Source organism: Coffea arabica, chromosome 5e (assembly GCF_036785885.1).
Source record: "Coffea arabica cultivar ET-39 chromosome 5e, Coffea Arabica ET-39 HiFi, whole genome shotgun sequence".
NCBI lineage: Eukaryota > Viridiplantae > Streptophyta > Magnoliopsida > Gentianales > Rubiaceae > Coffea > Coffea arabica.
The window spans coordinates 45,708,559-45,723,362 of NC_092318.1; the positions used below are offsets into that span (position 1 = coordinate 45,708,559).

The following is a 14,804-nucleotide window of genomic DNA, read 5'->3' on the forward strand; positions in this document are numbered from 1 at the left end:
CCTACTCCCCCCTACCCTACTCCTCCTACCAATACTGGAACCTCCCACCCACTTTTTTTTTCTCTTTCCTCCTCTTCCTTCCCTTCCTCCCTCTTTCTCCTATCCTCTTCCCCCTCCTCCTCTCTTCTTTCCCTGCTGGTCGTTGACAGGTGCCGAACCTGTACAATAATAAATACCTACTCGAGAAAAATACAGATTTTGTATATAGCGGTGAGTAGGGTCGAATCCACAGGGACTGTGGATAATTCGTTTCTTCTAGAGTCCAAAGTATGGGGGGTTTTGGATTAAATGCTAACTAAATAAATTAACTGCAGAAAATAATTAATTAAAAGAAATGATTGGGGAAACTCTAGCCAAGGGTACACTTCAGAAATGGTTCAGGCACTGATCATTGATGCAGAAATAATTCCAACATTTAGTAATAGATTAGTTATAATTGTCATGCACGCGATAAACAACCAACCCTTCCTTAATTTCTCGATAGCTAAGGTACGACCGTTAGCTATTTCTCTAACCCAATAATAACCCTAGGTACGACCGTAGGATTTAATTCCTAGATTGCATTAATAATTAGAAAGGCCCAATCCTAACCAACAAACACGCTACGAGGGTTTGTTTAAATTAGATCATATGCTCCCCTGACATAAACCCAATTACGCCAGTTGCTACTGAGGTAGAGATAACGAACAATTACGGATTCAATTACCCCTATTTAGCAAAAATAGCCTATATGAATAATTAATTATTGCGCACTAATCAATCATACACAAGGCCATAGCAATTAAAATCAAGGAACATATAAATACCAATAAATGAAGAAAATAATTAAAACAGATTCGATCTCACAGTAATTGTCGAACCAAATCGTCAGTTGTCCCCTTGACTAGAAAAGCTTAACCACGCCTCATGAGAAAATCTCCCCGTTGGGGAATATTGTCGAATACCTGGCGTGTGTCACCTGGCGTGTGTCAGAGGCCAGTCCAAAGAAAGAAAACTAGAACTAAACTAAAAAACTAAAACTAAAGCCCTAGATATCTTTTGCTTCTGTACGTTGTCCCCTTTTAAAGCAACAAAAGAAAGATGACTAAAAGCTATCTAGGTGGTCCCCACACATGTGGACAAAGCCTCCCAAGTACTTCTTGTTCCAAGTCTCTCTACGTTGCTTTCTTTGAAGCCCAAATGACCAAATGCCTTTCACTAGCTTGTGGTCCCCCACCAATTCAAGGGCCCAAGGATTGAAGCCCTTAGAAGTCTCCATATTTTTCACAAAGTCCCTCCTTTTTGGTAGTTTTCTGCTTCATTCCTGAAATTGATTCCAAATACCAAATATGAGTAAATATCAGCAATTAACACAATATTTGTCAGGGATAGAAGGGAAAATTAATAATAAAAATACTAACAAATTATACCCTATCAATTCCCCCCACACCTGAATCATGCTTGCCCTCAAGCATGGGAGCAGCAATTGAACACCAAAATTTTGACAATGGCTATCGTTCTAACTACCGTATTGCCAAGATACCCAGAAAAACATATATCACGCATCATAGTTAAGATCCAAGAAAGACCACCCCGGTTAGCTTCCCAACCACCAACTCCTCCAATTTAAAGCAAACTAATCTAAGAAAAAGGAATGGTTGCTCACATTTATCAGCAAATGGTCCAACTATTAACCAAAATCTCGACATTGAGATCACAAACTGGCAAGCTGACTTATTCACATACTAACACAATCTTTATTTTATTATTTTTCCTTTTTGTTTTGTTTTTGTTTCTTTTTCTCTTTTTTTTTTTTTTTTTTTTGAGTAACAAAAGACTTAGTCTATAGCCCTTAGAGCCTTTTGACGCGAACTCCAACATTTGATAGATGGAGGAGCCCGGTTACTCAGCTCCAATCGCTACAGGACCACGCACTCATAGCAACTACTACCTTTTGACGCGAAAATCGACACTTTAGGTGAAGATCCCCGGTTACTCAGTAGTAACTACTAGCAGAGTACAGTCTGCTCTTATTTACAACCATACAGCACAATAACTAAAAATAACACAAAAATAACCGCAGCCAGCCTCAAATTTCCAAACATGGAGAACTAAAATTAATAGCTGGACCAATTCACATGAAAAATGCCAACAATCATTCCCTATGCCTAGAAAAGTTAACCAAAAATTGGAAAAGTTAAGCAATTATTGATATTCACCAAAGCGATGTTCCTGAACTCAACCACATCAACTTGATACCTTTTTATTAATAAACTTGGCAATAACAGAATTAGAGACAACAATCCGGCATCAAAACTTGGTATTCATATGAAGACTGACCACTAGAGAAAAGAAAAGAAAATAAACGAAAGAGGAGATAAATATCAAACTAAAAATAAAGGAAAAGCCTTTAGAAACTAAAAATAAAAATACTAGCACCCCAACTGCTCTCCCCCCCACACCTAAATGACACATTGCCCTCAATGTGATAATGTAAAAGCAGAAGGAAGGAGAGGGGCGTCGGTACTTCCCTGGAGTCATCAAAATAGGGGCGGTGCAGGTGGAAATTGTGGATCAACCCGCATCTGGAGCTAGTGCCATTCGTGGCTTCACCATGGACTCTAGATATCACTCTAAGCAACAAGAGACTACAATTGCCAACAAATAATGGAAGCCGGGAATTCAAAGCAATAACAATTTTAAAGCCAACCCAACGAATAAAAAGCACAATTCAACCACCCAGAGGACATACAAGTACCCCAACACTTATAGCAATGGCAATCAATGACCACCTATGGTCCAAACGTAGTCAAGTTCAGAATCAAGACAGTCCAAAATGCAACAAGTGTTCCAAAGAGCTTAGTAAAGGAAACCAAAAGGATAAAATGCTCCTGAGCAAGGCAAGTAGAGGTAACCACTTCAATAAGCAAATTTAAGCGTAACAGGCACCTCTTAATTTAACCAACAGCCGCAGCAAATTACCCACAACTTGACACAAATTATACAATTTAGACACAAATGGACCCAAAACCGTAACAACTGTCTCCAATTGGATAGTTAAATACCCAATTCAACCTGCTAAAATTAGCAATTGGCCACAGAAATTGGCAATTCCAGCAACCACAGTTCAGGATTCGAAAAACAATTTAAGCACTAAGGATCAAGAAACTGTAAGCAACAATGCAACCAGTACCACTGGTGTATACACAGGGAGGATTTAAATCAAACATCAGTAACTCAATAAATATCAGAAAATATCCCCACGTATGTCAGCAATTAAACCCAATTCCACTCAAAATCTCAACAAATATCTCCAATGGACAGTCTTACACAACTTAACCAACTGAAATTAGCAAATGTCCCCAAGAAACTGACAAAACAAGCAATAGTAGTTCAAAATTTGGACTACAACTAAATCAAAATGTTGTTTCAGTTTTCAATCAGGTGGCCAACCAAGTAGAATCAATAAATGTTAGGCAAACTACCACAACCAGTACCACTGGTGTATGCACAGAGAAGAATTGAATCAAACAGCAAACTCAATTCACTAAGAAATACAAACAACACTAGATAGTACTTCAAGAGCCTAAACAAATGCCAATTATATTAGACTAGGCAAATCAGTTGCAGGTCATAACCCAATGCACTGGCTCCAGTAACCCAGATGCAATTCAATCAAATGGACTCAGTGAAATCGCAAGCATCAAAACCCCCTCAACATCAAGAAATCAGAATCGGGGACCACAAAATTAATAAGAAAAACCTGGCACCAGGGCGGTTGAGCTACCGACGGCGGTACTGAGCTGTGTGTCCCGAGTGGTGCAGGTTGAGTGGTGCGTGAGGGGAGAATTGGGCTAGACGAGAGGCGGCGCGCGTGTAAGGGAGCAACGAGCTGGGGCAGGTCGCGCTTGTTGTGGGCTTGTGGGCCGCGGCTGGTAGTGGCGGCGACAGCTGCTGTAGTGATGGTGGAGCGGCGCGTGCGAGGTGGAAGACAGCAGAGCTGCGCTAGCAGCAGTCGCGCGACTGAGGATGAGTGACGAAGGAGGAGCTCGCGTGTGGCGGTGGAGAGAGGAGATCTGGCGGCGGCGTGAGCTGGTGGTGGAGGCGCGCGAGCTGGATGAGTTGTGCGGAGGAAGCTCCTGGCGGCGGGTTGGTGGTAGCCGCAGGCGGCGGGCGCGCACCGTGGGCTGCTGGTGGAGCGCGAGCTCAGGCGGAGCTGCGCACTCGGCTGTTGGCTGCGCGCTCGATGGGAGGAGAGGGGCGCGGCGCTCGGCTGGTGGAGGTGGAGGTCCGTGGTGGAGGTAGAAGCTGCGATTAGCTGGTGGAGGTGCACCAGCGAGGTGGGTGGCGGACGATGGAGGGCAGCCGAAAGAAGAAATAAAAGAAAAGGGAAGCAGGGCAGCGGGGAAGAAAGAAGAAGAAGAAAGAAAAAAAGAAAAGAAAGAAAAGAAAAAGAAGGAAAAAGATTTTTTTTTTTTTTGGCAGATTATTTTTCCATATATCATCTCTTTTTTTTTTTATTATTGACAAAATTTATTTTTGAAATTCAAAAGTAGTGATTAACAGGAAATCAATAATCGTTCTTGAGTTTCTTTGAATACTTTCCTTTCCCGCGAACGTGACGCGGGCACGTCAAGAGAGCAAGAGAGCTCCCAGAAGTTTCTGGTCGTGAACTTCCTGCACATCACCACGCGGGCGCATCATGAGGGCAAGAGAGCTCCAGAAGTTTTTGATCGTGAGCTTCATGTACGTCACCACGCGGGCGCGTCATGACTGAAGGGCACCTATAAATCAGCAAAAACGAAAACTGAAACCCAAAATCAGTCGAATTCAAGGAGAGCACATCTAAACTACCACACGAAAATGAACAAACAATTAAAAGGAACAATTGGGTTGCCTCCCAAGGAGCGCCTTTCTTTAATGTCTTTGGCTAGACATTATCATGTTTTGCTCATGGAGGATAAAATCTTGTGGCTCGTCTTACTGCTTCACCCTCTATATAGTCCTGATAACCCTCGTAAATAGAATAATCCTTGAGCATACGAGCTACGGGCTTCCATGGACTAGTGAATGGCGCCAAACGAGTCGATGATAATTTGCATTCTCCATTCACTCCTCCCTCACTTGCATTCATTGGTTCAAGATATTTTGCCATCTCCACTCTCAACTTATTCCTGTCATGAAATTTTAAATTTTCTGGTATAATAAAATCAATTTTAGTAACAGGAGTTGAAGAATAGGAGTCAGAAAAATATTGATTAAGGAGTGGAGAAGATGTCACCGCATTTGGAGATTGTTCACCGGATTCATTCACTTGAACGAGTTGATCTTGGAGCCCCATTTCTTGCACTTCAGCTTCCTTTTCAACTGCATCTTTAAATCCGTTTTCTTGAAACTCTTGCAGTTCCATGTCATTTGGCCGGATAATTGCACTCTCATCTTCCTCAAGATTGATATTGGTTTGTGCGGGCAATTCTTCCATTTGAGGAGCCAATCGATTTATTCTGGATGTCAATAGACATAGTTGATCTGCCAGGTCGCGAAGGCTCGCTTGTTTTTTCTGATGAAATCGATCTAGGCTCGCTTGTGTCTCCTGATGAAATCGATTTGTATTAGCAATTAGTAATTCCATCATTTCTTCAAGAGACATACCTGACACGGAGGATGATTGCTGAGACTCTTGCTGTTGAAAATCCATTGGCCCGGTTGCATAATCAAAATTGAAATTATCCCACCATTCTTGATCATACCCGTTTGAATAAGGGTCATACTGCGTTTGATATTGGGGTGGAAAATCTCCAAAAGTATCAAGTGGAGAACTTAGATTATCTTGAAATACGGGGCATGTGTCAGTTGAATAACCTGAGTTAAAATAAGTCCCACAATTTGCAACAGCCCATTGATCATTAGGAAAAACATGAGTCTCATAACCCCATTCTGGAACAAAGTCCAGTCTATCATCAAAATATGGAATGTTAGCAGCCATAAAAAAAATGAAAACAAAATAAACTCAAAAAGAAACAAATTAATCTGGCACCAGTCCCCGGCAACGGCGCCAAAAATTGGCAGGTGCCGAACCTGTACAATAATAAATACCTACTCGAGAAAAATACAGATTTTGTATATAGCGGTGAGTAGGGTCGAATCCACAGGGACTGGGGATAATTCGTTTCTTCTAGAGTCCAAAGTATGGGGGGTTTTGGATTAAATGCTAACTAAATAAATTAACTGCAGAAAATAATTAATTAAAAGAAATGATTGGGGAAACTCTAGCCAAGGGTACACTTCAGAAATGGTTCAGGCACTGATCATTGATGCAGAAATAATTCCAACATTTAGTAATAGATTAGTTATAGTTGTCATGCACGCGATAAACAACCAACCCTTCCTTAATTTCTCGATAGCTAAGGTACGACCGTTAGCTATTTCTCTAACCCAATAATAACCCTAGGTACGACCGTAGGATTTAATTCCTAGATTGCATTAATAATTAGAAAGGCCCAATCCTAACCAACAAACACGCTACGAGGGTTTGTTTAAATTAGATCATATGCTCCCCTGACATAAACCCAATTACGCCAGTTGCTACTGAGGTAGAGATAACGAACAATTACGGATTCAATTACCCCTATTTAGCAAAAATAGCCTATATGAATAATTAATTATTGCGCACTAATCAATCATACACAAGGCCATAGCAATTAAAATCAAGGAACATATAAATACCAATAAATGAAGAAAATAATTAAAACAGATTCGATCTCACAGTAATTGTCGAACCAAATCGTCAGTTGTCCCCTTGACTAGAAAAGCTTAACCACGCCTCATGAGAAAATCTCCCCGTTGGGGAATATTGTCGAATACCTGGCGTGTGTCACCTGGCGTGTGTCAGAGGCCAGTCCAAAGAAAGAAAACTAGAACTAAACTAAAAAACTAAAACTAAAGCCCTAGATATCTTTTGCTTCTGTACGTTGTCCCCTTTTAAAGCAACAAAAGAAAGATGACTAAAAGCTATCTAGGTGGTCCCCACACATGTGGACAAAGCCTCCCAAGTACTTCTTGTTCCAAGTCTCTCTACGTTGCTTTCTTTGAAGCCCAAATGACCAAATGCCTTTCACTAGCTTGTGGTCCCCCACCAATTCAAGGGCCCAAGGATTGAAGCCCTTAGAAGTCTCCATATTTTTCACAAAGTCCCTCCTTTTTGGTAGTTTTCTGCTTCATTCCTGAAATTGATTCCAAATACCAAATATGAGTAAATATCAGCAATTAACACAATATTTGTCAGGGATAGAAGGGAAAATTAATAATAAAAATACTAACAAATTATACCCTATCAGTCGTACCTCACCGTCCCCTCCCCCCCTTCCCCTTCACTGAAACCTTCCCCCTTCCCATCCCCCTCCCCCTCTCCTATTGGTTGCATGACAAGTAGGGGAAGGGTTTCGATGAAGGGCCAAGGGTGAAAAGGGTGGTGGGAGAAGGGGGAGAGGCAAGGAGGAAAGGGAGAGAGAAGAGAGGAGGAAAGAATGGGAAAAAAAAAAAGAAAAAAGAGTTGCCAATGCCAGTGGAGGTGGCGGCCAACGCCGGCCAATGGTAGAGGTAGTGGTAGACTAAGGTGCGAAGAGAAAGAAGAAAGAAGTAAAAAAAAAAATTTTGTGTTTTTTGTGTATTTAAGGTGTGTATTTTAAAAACTTCGGAGACTTTTTTTGAGATTATTATAGTTAAAATTGTTAAAAAATTTGTAGAAAAAAACTCATGAAAAAACTCATCTGGCAAACAAACCTAAAATTCTATATCATGCATTATTAAATACATTACCATTTTTAATTTTGCTAGTAAAATATGTAATATCGGAATAAATTATACTCTCAAACAATGTCCCTCAACAAAATTACATTTTAGGTTTTTTTAACGGATACTTTTTAATCACTTGTTAACACACTTAAAATTCACTAAACCTACCATAAACTACAATTATTACCCTCGCTTATATTTATATACTTTCCTATTTAATCTGACCTACTCTCTTTTATATTTATTTATTTTTTCTTAATTAATTTTATATTTCAAAAAATATAACACCTGAAATATATTTTAGCGAGTAACTAATGACCATTGGTTAAACAGACCCTTACTTTTAACATTTTCTGTGCAAGTACTCAATTGTACTACATAGGTAGCACTGGAGAATTCAGGGAGACCTCATTTAGCACCCAGCAACAAAGTCCTTTAAACGTAAAGTCAAATCTTAGTGAGAACTCATTTAGCAGCCGGCAACGAAGTCCTTTAAACGTAAAGAAAAATCTTTTGTTCACGTGTGTTCTTTACTTTGGTCACATGACAAAAGTATATAATAATTGATGAACTAGGAAATAAAGGAAAGAAAATTCTCCCCAAGAAAAAATTAACTTGCGTTCAACAGCCATATTTCACCGGATAATGTCTCTTTTCTAAGTTCAAAGCTGTAAGAGGAGAAGATTTACAACTACTACAATTGGCACCAGCCGTCTAAGTAGGACTTTTCGCATTGCGCGTTCCACGGGAATATATGGCATAAAGCAATTAGGTAATAATGCAAAACTAGATATGCAGAAGTTTTGAGAAAAGAAATCTAATCTATTGTGATTTTATGGTCTTGTTTTCGTTCAATTATATTAACTGATTATAGATGTTGATTTTAAATAACTAGTTTTTTGTGATATTCTCGTTTGCTTTTTATATTTAGATTATAGATTTTTTAATAACTAAAAAAATTAAAATCCATAATCAATCAAAGAGTTGCTTTTGTTTGTTGATTTTAATTATTCTCTACAATTACCTTCCATAATCACATTTTGCAGAATCTAAGGCAAGTGAGAACAAGACCATATTCGTCAAAAAAAAAAAAAAGAGAGAGAGAGAGAGAGAGAGAACAAGACCATATTAGCCTCGAAGAAATTACAAGTATTGCTTCAATATTTCTGATCAAACTATATGTAACGGTTGTAAACACATGATAGAGTTTAAAGAAAGAGTTACAAGGAGCAAGATTAATCCAATTGTAGCAAGATTCTTTGTGCGTTCAAGAGTTACAAGTAGTATTTTGGTTTCTTCATAGCTGGCATGGAGTGATAATTGGGGTAAATTAACCAACTCCAAATTGCTAGCCAATTCTTTTCTTTTTGATTTTTCTTTTTTATTGTTTGGTTTTACTTATGTCCCATTATCTCTAAGATTGTCGTGGGCACCTATGTTTGTGGGTATTCACTGTGAATGCAAGAAATGCTAAAAAAAGATTGAGAAATGGAAATTCCTAATTTAAGAATATTGAATATTTCTTTAGTTAGCAAGTAGGATGTACATGTAATTAGTCCTGTCAATGATCATTTACGCTTTATTTCGAGGAAAAGTTAATGGGAATGTGAAGTGAAAGAAAGTGAAGTAAAGAATAGTGAAGATCACTTTCTTATGTATATTTGTTTGATAAGAAAAATTTTGAGAGAAATTAAATAGTCAATAGTAGTTATTGACAATATTGTGAGTAACTAACAATTTTTCTACTAAAAAATTTTTACTCAAAAAAACTAACAAGTAGTTTCCTACAAAATCATGTAATCTTACAAGACACAAATTGTAGAAAAATGAGGGAAAATTTTTCTAACTTTCCAATTTTCCTGCTAAGTAAGCACACACAAAGGGGGAAAATATACGCATTGGGTGCAGCAAATAGAAGGGAAAAACCTCTCACAAGAAAATCCCAATATGCATTAGGTGAATGGAAAAGCTTGTCAAATTCTAAGAGAAAAAAAACTCTCACAAGAAAATCCTATTATGTTTGTTTGAAAGGAAAATCGTGTAAGAAAGTGTGTCGTGAGAAAAGTAAAGTGAAATAAAGGATAAGTAAACTAACTTTTTCACATGTATTTGGTTAATAAGAAAATGATGCAATAAAATACATATTCTTGTGTTTATATAGCAGGAGAGTTATGGAAAAATTAGTCATTGTGTTCCTTAATAGAAAATATTCAATATTGAATTTCTTCATTTTTGGTATTCAATATATGTAAAAACATGTAGTAATTATAACATTCTTTAATGTGTGTCTGTGTGTGTGTAAGTTATTTCAAAAATATATATAGACATAAAAAAAGATCATAATATGTAAAAGAAAAAAATATTAATGGCATATAAATTCAATAAATTACTAATTCATTAATTGTTAAAATAAGAATAAAATGTCTAACTACAAACCAGTTGTTTGAATTGTAAATTCTAAAATATTCTAATTTATGTAGAAATTTGGAATGGAGGAATAGTTTAGAAAGAAAGAAGTTGTAAAAAACATCTAATTAGTTGAAACTTTCCCATGACTCACTTTTCTGCCAATTTCAGCAGGAAAAATTTTGCAGGAAAATGAGCGATTATGGAAAAATTTTATGTGATGGGTCCTATAATTTCCTCACAAACAAACATTCAAAACTTGTAGGAAAGTTATTTTCCTTCACTTTCCTTCCCTTTTCTGGTGTTTGTTTGCAAGGGAAAATGCGGGAAAATAAAATAAAGTTAATTATTGTTTATTTTTGTTTACTTTATTTTGTAGGAAAATTAGAAAATTTTCTTGTACATTCCCTCATTTTCCTACATTTTGTGTCCTGTAAAATTTGCATGATTTTGAGGGATAATAGTTAGTTAGACGCAAAATTTTGAATAACTATCGCTGACTTTTCATTTTCTCTCAAACTTTTTCACGGTTACCAACCTTGTACCAGATAAAGATTTTCATTCACACTTTGCCACACTTCACTTTCTCGCACAATTTCCCCTCTATTTAAACTAAGAATAGAAAACTTCTCACCAGAGAATCGAAAGAGAGAAAATTTTGCATTACCAAGAGATAAAACTATGGGGGAGACATCTTATACTCTTATGCATTCTTAATTAGTTAAAATCGCTAATCTTGCCTCCTAATTCAATCCGTTCATGGTCCACAACTCTAATCATAGTCTCAATTCGAGCTCGTGGAGTATAAATGGTAGTGAGATCTTTGATTAGAAATTATGGAAAATTTTCACCAATTTTCGAAGAAATGAAAAAGGATCATAATCTGATCTAGGGTAATTTTGTTAGTACTTCAATCTTCTCTTCAACTTGTAACAAATTACAACGTTTTCTCTTGTACCCAAAAACAAGGCAGACATAAACTTTTATTCTTAGATAATTCTTTACACTAGATTAATCTGTTGATTAATAATAATCGAAGGTAGAAATGCCAAACCATCGCATATTTGCATATTTTTAATTGGTTATGAAATAGAATATGAATGAACAAATAGACATTTAAATTCAGATGTACTTCAAAAATATATATAGTCAGAATAGGTTGCATATTTACCAATGTGGCCTTACTATTGTGTGAAATGGAGGAGTACCAAGCCAAAACAGTGAAATCTCAATTATAAAGAACTTTGTAAAATTACTTGATTAAAATAAGATTGTTCAAAACGAACCAAAAGGGGTAATCGGGAAAACAAATTTTGTCCGAATCGAAAAATAGGCGAATTTTAAAATGGTTACATTTATGATTGTTTGGTCACAAACAGCAACAGTCGATATGTCCGAGTGGTTAAGGAGACAGACTTGAAATCTGTTGGGCTACGCCCGCGCAGGTTCGAACCCTGCTGTCGACGAATCTTTTTTTTTTAACATTTTTTTTTTACCTTTATTCTTCCAATTGTTTTTTCTGCTTTTGGAGCTTGGGCTGGTTCAAAAGATCCAAATTTCTTCCAAGTGGTTAGGCCCTTATGCTCATTGAGAAGGCCCTAATATCCGTAAACCTTTAAACTGAGGTTTTGGGCTCTTTCGTAATTCTGTTCAAAAGAATGAAAGATGGCAGCAGTATGAATTTGATTTCCCAAAATAGGCATTTTCAAACAATAACAAAAAAAAAAAAAAAAATTTGCCACTAGCCAGTACTTCAATGGTATGGTCTGCATTACCCCACCCCCCCCCCCCAAAAAAAAAACGGTTGTTCTGACCAGTAACTAGTTGCTTAAATTAATAGTGCATGGTGTAGATTCTCTTCACGATATCAACTTGTTTACAATTTTTAAATTTTGTATTGTGATTTTAAATAACAAGTCTTGTTGTATATAACAAAATATATGATACCACACAGTTTATATGATACCAACTAGAGCTCTCCAAAAAAACTTTTTTCCCAATCAATAGACATTTATTTGGGAAAAACCAAACAAAATTCCTCTAGGATTAGATTTTTTTTTGTTTTTGTTTTTGTTTTTGTTTCAGGGATGGGTTGGGACTAGGATTTAATGTACCCATTACAAAGAAGCTTTAGAAAAGGACCTCAAAGTCCATAAAGCCATCTTTACTAGCATGTAGTTATAAGAGCTGAGAGCATCTCTTTTCAAGCCCTTCTCACTCTAATTGTCATGATTCGAATCTTGAATCTGATAGCAAAGAAACCGTTGTTAAGTGCCAAACTAAGGAAACTTCCTATATTGATGTCCATGGCATCTACGAATAAGTGGTGATTAAGAAAAAACAGGTTTCTATGAATCACTGTTTTGTAAAATGAATTGAACCGGATAACTGGTCAACAAGTTGGTTCTTTGATGAGTTCAATTGTCAAAAGAAATTTGTTCAGACGCGCGAATTGGAAAAAATATATTTTTTTTTTTTTGGTGATGTGTAAGATAGGTCTCAATTTTCAAACTTTTGGTGACCAAAAACCTATGTGGTGCTTCCCCAGAAGTAGAGGTGGCAATTTGTCCCAAGTTTCAATGGGCTACTCATGCCCATGGAAATTTTGGGCGGGATGGGTACTGAAATTTAATATTGGGTTTAAAATGAGACAAATTCCAATTGTACCCATTAATTGATGGGAAATTTTGGAAAATACTTGGGTACCCATTGGGTCTAAATAGCAAGGGCTCCGTTTGGATTAACTATTTTTGGAGGGTGTTTTTGAAATATTTTATTGTAGCAGTATATATAAAAAAATTTTACTATAAATTTTTTTTGAAATATTTGATATACTAATATGGATGGGATGTTTTTTGAGTTATTATATATTACTGTAACATTGTATTTGAAAAACTTATTTTTTGAAAAAATAGCCAATCCAAACGGAGTCTTAGATTCAAAAATTATCTATATAACAATTTTTATTGTCATACCAGCGAATATAATCTAGTAGTCTTCCTAATCATTATCCACAAGAATTTTCAACATTTCAATCAGTTTAGACCTGTCATCCTTGGACAATGATGAGGATAAATATTCAACACCCTTAGTACCTTGGCCATCTTGATATATGTTGGAATATAGCTGTATATCTATCTTTTCCTTTATTTGTTAATCCAATTTTTGGTGGGAATCCTGAGTATAAAGCACTTGCATGTTTATTTAATAAAACTAAAAGAAATTTAATAAATCAAAAATATTAAAATTATATAAAAAATAAAAAATGAATTAAAGGAAAAAAAAACATGTAGAAAATAGATTTGGATATTGCGCGGAATCAATCTAAACCCATCCCAAAGTGATCCCACCCAAGTTAGTCCCAAAACACATATGGGTAAGGTTGAACCCAAACCCATATGACTCGGTTCCATCTCAAATCCAAACAAATCCCGCCCATCCCGCCACCTCTACCCAGAAGTTCATACTTTGTTGCTATGCTTGCATGCTTCAAAATCAATCCTAGGAAAGACCATATCAACTTCAGAATAGAGATCCTTCCAAGGGTCAACAGGCTTCGGAGAGCCAAGAATTATGCCCCGTTGAGACTTCTTCAATGAAAGAGATGGAGAATTATTCCTCTGGTCAACAGGTCAGAAAATGGCATGATTGCCGTTTATCACCTTTCGCAGAAGAGTCATTTGGAGAGGAAAATGCTACGAACGTCAACTGTTGGATTGCCTCTGCAAGTTTTGACCCGGTATTTGTAAGAACAAAATTTGTTTTGTTTGAATTGCCTTTTTTTTTCAAAAAAAAAATTTCTAACCATTTGGATTAGCTATTTTTAGAGGGTATTTTTGAAAAATTTTACTGTAACAGAGTTTTTAGAGTACATTTTGGAATATTTTTAGAAAATATTTTGGAATATTTAAGAGTAGAAGAATTTCTAGAATATATTTTGAGATATTTTTAAAAATTTTAAACTAATTTTTAAATTACCTTTTAGAGTACTTTTTAAAAAATTTTGTTGTATTTGAAAAACTAGTTTTTGAAAAACACTCCCATCCAAACATATTTTTCGATCACTTTTTTATCTCATATACATTAAATCGCTATAATATACTATTCTTTTTTATAAAAATTTTAAAAAATAGCAATCCAAATGGGTTAGGCATGTAATTCTACTTCCCTTATTAGCTTTTGATTAATTCTATACTTAATATTCATTGTTGGAATTTGTAGTACTTTAACGAGCCACTTCACTCACTCAAATGAGATCAAGATAAAAACTTTAAATCAATCAAAGAGTTGAATTTAGTTAAGCCCTTTGTTTTACGTAAATCACTAATCAAATCCTTCAAAAATCAAGAGGTGAAATTTGAGGTAAAATATAAGGAATAATTCTATCCTAAGCAGTACTCAGAAGGCCATTTGATATAAAATTAACTTTTTTCTTAGATAGTATACCGGCCAAATCCTATAGAAAGGTAATTTATTTTAAAAAAAGGTATCATCCTAGGAGTAAAAAGTATATTAAAATGATCCTCACGAGGACTTGATAATACAAAAATGTCTAAAGAGGATAAAGAGGTAATTCCAAAGCGCAAGTTTCTTACAAAAGGATGAAGTATACAGTTAGAATATAT

The 14,804-nt window shown here is 36.2% G+C and overlaps 1 non-coding gene across 1 annotated transcript; it reads left to right on the forward strand.

Moving 5' to 3' along the window:
- The first annotated feature begins 11,563 nt into the window (after positions 1 to 11,563).
- Positions 11,564 to 11,645, forward strand: TRNAS-UGA (transfer RNA serine (anticodon UGA)). The gene has a single exon. It is a non-coding gene; the product is annotated as a tRNA-Ser (tRNA).
- Positions 11,646 to 14,804: the final 3,159 nt, after the last annotated feature.